Here is a 6,000-nt window from a genome sequence, read left to right on the forward strand (position 1 = left end):
ATGGAATCTCATCGTGGTTTTAATTTGCATTTCTCTAATGGCTAATGATCGGGAGCATTTTCTCATGTATCTGTTGGCTGCCTGAATATCTTCTTTAGTGAAATGTGTGTTCATATCCTTTGCCCACTTCTTGATTGGGTTGTTTGTCTTTTTGTGGTTGAGTTTTGACAGAATCATGTAGATTTTAGAGATCAGGCGCTGGTCTGAGATGTCATAGCTGAATATTCTTTCCCAGTCTGTAGGTGGTCTTTTTACTCTTTTGGTGAAGTCTTTAGATGAGCATAGGTGTTTGATTTTTAGGAGCTCCCAGTTATCTGGTTTCTCTTCATCATTTTTGGTAATGTTTTGTATTCTGTTTATGCCCTGTATTAGGGCTCCTAGGGTTGATCCTATTTTTTCTTCCATGATCTATATCGTTTTAGTCTTTATGTTTAGGTCTTTGATCCACTTGGAGTTAGTTTTTGTGCATGGTGTGAGGTATGGGTCCTGTTTCATTCTTTTGCAAATGGATATCCAGGTATGCCGGCACCATTTGTTAAAAAGACTATTATTTCCCCAATTGACTGACACTGGTCCTTTGTCAAATATCAGCTGCTCATACGTGGATGGATTTATATCTGGGTTCTCAATTCTGTTCCATTGGTCTATGTGCCTGTTGTTGTACCAGTACCAGGCTGTTTTGACTACTGTAGCTATATAATAGGTTCTGAAATCAGGTAGGGTGAGGCCTCCCACTTTCTTCTTCTTTTTCAGTAACGCTTTGCTTATCCAGTGGTTCTTTCCCTTCCATATGAAATTAGTGATTTGTTTCTCTATCCCCTTAAAGTATGACATTGGTATTTGGATTGGAAGTGCATTATATGTATAAATGGCTTTTGGTAGAATAGACATTTTTACTATGTTAAGTCTTCCTATCCATGAGCAAGGTATGTTTTTCCACTTAAGTATGTCCTTTTGAATTTCTTGTAGCAGAGTTTTATAGTTTTCTTTGTATAGGTCTTTTACATCCTTGGTAAGATTTATTCCTAAGTATTTTATCTTCTTGGGGGCTACTGTGAATGGTATTGATTTGGTTATTTCCTCTTCGGTGTTCTTTTTGTTGGTGTAGAGGAATCCAAGTGATTTCTGTATGTTTATTTTATAACCTGAGACTCTTCCAAACTCTTCTATTAGTTTCAGTAGTTTTCTGGAGGATTCCTTAGGGTTTTCCATGTATACGATCATGTCATCTGCAAATAGTGATAGCTTTACTTCCTCCTTACCAATCTGGATACCCTTTATTTCTTTGTCTAGCCTAATTGCCCTGGCTAGGACTTCAAGTACGATGTTGAATAAGAGCGGTGATAAAGGGCATCCTTGTCTGGTTCCCGTTCTCAAGGGAAATGCTTTCAGGTTCTCTCCATTTAGAGTGATATTGGCTGTTGGCTTTGCATAGATGCCCTTTATTATGTTGAGGAATTTTCCTTCAATTCCTATTTTGGTAAGAGTTTTTATCATAAATGGGTGTTGAACTTTGTCAAATACCTTTTCTGCATCTATTGATAAGATCATGTGGTTTTTATCTTTTGTTTTATTTATGTGATGGATTACATTAATGGTTTTTCTGATATTAAACCAGCCTTGCATACCTGGTATAAATCCCACTTGATCAGGGTGAATTATTTTTTTGATGTATTGTTGGATTCTATTGGCTAGAATTTTGTTGAGGATTTTTGCATCTATGTTCATGAGGGGTAAAGGTCTAAATTTTTCTTTTTTTGTAATGTCTTTACCTGGTTTTGGTATCAGGGAGATGGTAGCTTCATAGAATGAGTTGGGTAGTATTCCGTCTTTTTCTATGCTTTGAAATACCTTCAATAGTAATGGTGTTAAGTCTTCTCTGAAGGTTTGGTAGAACTCTGCAGTGAAGCCGTCTGGGCCAGGACTTTTTTTTGTTGGAAGTTTTTTGATTACCGTTTCAATCTCTTTTTTTGTTATGGGTCTATTTAGTTGTTCTACTTCTGAACGTGTTAGTTTAGGTAGGTAGTATTGTTCCAAGAATTTATCCATTTCTTCTAGGTTTTCAAATTTGTTAGAGTACAATTTTACGTAGTAATCTGAAATGATTCTTTTAATTTCATTTGGTTCTGTTGTGATGTGGTCCTTCTCGTTTCTTATTCGGGTTATTTGTTTCCTTTCCTGTTTTTCTTTAGTCAGTCTAGCCAATGGTTTATCAATTTTGTTAATTTTTTTCAAAGAACCAGCTTTTGGCTTTGTTAATTCTTTGAATTGTTTTTCTGTTCTCTAATTCATTTAGTTCAGCTCTCATTTTTATTATTTGTTTTCTTCGGGTGCCTGATGGATTCTTTTGTTGCTCACTTTCTATTTGTTCAAGTTGTCGGGACAGTTCTCTGATTTTGGCTCTTTCTTCTTTTTGTATGTGTGCATTTATCGATATAAATTGGCCTCTGAGCACTGCCTTTGCTGTGTCCCAGAGGTTTTGATAGGAAGTATTTTCATTATCGTTGCTTTCTAAGAATTTCCTTATTCCCTCCTTGATGTCTTCTATAACCCAGTCTTTTTTCAGGAGGGTATTGTTCATTTTCCAAGTATTTGATTTCTTTTCCCTAGTTTTTCTGTTATTGATTTCTAGCTTCATTGCCTTGTGGTCTGAGAAGATGCTTTGTAATATTTCGATGTTTTGGATTCTGGAAAGATTTGTTTTATGCCCTAATATGTGGTCTATTCTAGAGAATGTTCCACGTGCACTAGAAAAAAAAGTATATTTTGCAGCAGTTGGGTGGAGAGTTCTGTATAAGTCAATGAGGTCAAGTTGGTTGATTGTTGTAAGTAGGTCTTCCGTGTCTCTATTGAGCTTCTTACTGGATGTCCTGTCCTTCTCCGAAAGTGGTGTGTTGAAGTCTCCTACTATAAATGTGGAGGTGTCTATCTCAGTTTTCAGTTCTGTTAAAATTTGATTTATGTATCTTGCAGCCCTGTCATTAGGTGCGTAAATATTTAATATGGTTATGTCTTCCTGATCAATTGTCCCTTTTATCATTATATAGTGTCCTTCTTTATCCTTTGTGGCGGATTTAAGTCTAAAGTCTATTTTGTCAGATATTATTATTGCTACTCCTCTTCTTTTTTGCTTATTGTTTGCTTGATATATTTTTTTCCATCCTTTGAGTTTTAGTTTGTTTGTGTCTCTAAGTCTAAGGTGTGTCTCTTGTAGGCAGCATATAGATGGATCATGTTTCTTTATCCAGTCTGTGACTCTCTGTCTCTTTATTGGTGCATTTAGTCCATTTACATTCAGCGTAATTATAGATAAATAAGTTTTTAGTGCTGTCATTTTGATGCCTTTTCATGTGTGTTGTTGGCCATTTCATTTTTCCACATGCTTTTTTGTGCTGAGACGTTTTTCTTAGTAGCTTGTGAGATCCTCATTTTCATAATGTTTAACTTTGTGTTTGTTGAGTCATTATGTTTTTCTTGGCTTTTTTCTTGAGTTATGGAATTGATATTCCTTTTTGTGGTTACCTTATTATTTACCCCTATTTTTCTAAGTAAAAACCTAACTTGTATCCTTCTATATCGCCTTGTATCACTCTCCATCAGGCAGTTGAATGTCTCCTATATTTAGTCCCTCTTTTTGATTATTGTGATCGTTTATCTATTGATTTCCATGATTTCCCGTTATGTGTATTATTTTGTTTATTTATTTATTTTTTAGAATTAGTCTTAATTTGTTTGTTTTTGTGCTTTCCCTATTTGAGTTGCGTTGATATCAGGACGTTCTGTTTTGTGACCTTGTATTGTGCTGGTACCTGATATTATTGGTCATCCGGCCAAACAATCTCCTTTAGCATTTCTTGCAGTCTTGGTTTAGTTTTTGCAAATTCTCTAAACTTGTGTTTATCTGTAAATATCTTAATTTCTCCTTCATATTTCAGAGAGAGTTTTGCTGGATATATGATCCTTGGTTGGCAGTTTTTCTCGTTCAGTGCTCTGTATACGTCATCCCATTCCCTTCTTGCCTGCATGGTTTCTGCTGAGTAGTCTGAACTTATTCTTATTGATTCTCCTTTGAAGGAAACCTTTCTTTTCTCCCTGGCTGCTTTAAAATTTTCTGTTTGTCTTTGGTTTTGGCAAGTTTGATAATAATATGTCTTGGTGTTTTTCTTTTTGGATCAATCTTAAATGGGGTTCGATGAGCATCTTGGATAGATATCCTTTCGTCTTTCATGATGTCAGGGAGGTTTTGTGTCAGGAGTTCTTCAACTATTTTCTTTGTGTTTTCTGTCCCCCCTCCCTGTTCTGGGACTCCAATCACTCTCAAGTTATCCTTCTTGATAGAGTCCCACATGATTCTTAGGGTTTCTTCACTTTTTTTAATTCTTTCATCTGATTTTTTTTCAGCTATGTTGGTGTTCTTTCCCTGGTCCTCCAGAAGTCCCAGTCTACATTCTAATTGCTCGAGTCTGCTCCTCTGACTTTCTATTGCGTTGTCAAATTCTGTAATTTTATTGTTAATCTTTTGGATTTCTACATGCTGTCTCTCTATGGATTCTTGCAACTTATTAATTTTTCCACTATGTTCTTGAATAATCTTTTTGAGTTCTTCAACAGTTTTATCAGTGTGTTCCTTGGCTTTTTCTGCATTTATCCTAATTTCATTTGTGATATCTTTAAGCATTCTGTAAATTAGTTTTTTATATTCTGTATCTGATAATTCCAGGATTGTATCTTCATTTGGGAAAGATTTTGATTCTTTTGTTTGGGGGGTTGGAGAAGCTGTCATGGTCTGTTTCTTTATGCGGTTTGATATGGACTGCTGTCTCCGAGCCATCACTTGGAAACTAGATTTTCCAAGTAGTCGGCTGGTGCGCTGGCTCCTGGTTCTGAAAACAGTCGCTGTCTGCCCGTATTTGTTCGTTTTCCGTCTCTAAGTCTGTGCTTGTTGTTCAGAGTTCGTAGATTGTTATGTATGTGATCGATTCCCTTGTTTTTCCGAGTCTTTGTTGCAAGAGGGATCCACGGTAGCGTCCACCTAGTCCGCCATCTTGGCCCCGGTCCTCTCCATACGGTTTTTGCTGGCTGATTTTTTGGAAGTAGATGACCAGGGTTTTCTTCTGAGGTGCCTATGGGTGGACTCCAACTTCCATTCTTTCAGTTAACATCCCAGCCAATTAATAGTTTTCTCCACTCAGGGACAAATAAGCCAATAGGAATCTTTTTTTTTTTCCCCACATTTCGCACTTTCCAAACCTACTCTATTGCACATTACACGTTAGGGAAATTAATATTTCCCTATTATGTAGTAGGGAAATTACAAATATTTTTTTCCACGACGTATTCTTTTTTTTTTTTCCTCCAGTCTTCTTGTAGGTTGTTTGGGTTTTTGGTTGTTGTTTCTTTTTGTCTCATCTTGTGTTTTTTTTTTTTTTTTTTTTAAGAGAATGGAGGTGTGTTCAGGCAGATTTTTTTTTAATGTACTGAATTATGTCAAGGTTTCATTGTTTCTACGTTTTGTGTAAAAATTGGTTTTCTACCCAAAGCTATGTAATCTCTCCAGTACTTATATTTGGTTTTATTTTTCTTTTTTTACCTTTAAATTTTATATGTATTTTGAATTTAAGTATCATCGATGACATATTGATTTAAACTTTTATTTTCCTAGATGGCTACCCAGTTAGTCCAACATCATTTATCTGAAGTTTCCATTTTGCTACATCAATTACAAGTGGAACTTAAATAGCGATTTATTTTCCAATTTCTGGGTGGCTCCGTTGGACCAAGTAACAACAAGGTGGACTAACAATGGCTTGTTTACTGTATGCTATAATATCTGAAAGTGTTATTTACCCAAAGAATCCACTTGACTGCAACTGGTTTGGATTTTTCCGTTTGTTTGTGTTATGTCCACATAAAGGTCTCTTAGTGACAAAAACGGTTTGCACTCAACTAGTAAGCTAAAGATTAGTGGCTGGGACCCACGCAGTGGCACTGCAGAAGAAA

This window comes from Loxodonta africana, chromosome 1 (assembly GCF_030014295.1).
Source record: "Loxodonta africana isolate mLoxAfr1 chromosome 1, mLoxAfr1.hap2, whole genome shotgun sequence".
NCBI classification, from domain to species: Eukaryota; Metazoa; Chordata; class Mammalia; order Proboscidea; family Elephantidae; genus Loxodonta; species Loxodonta africana.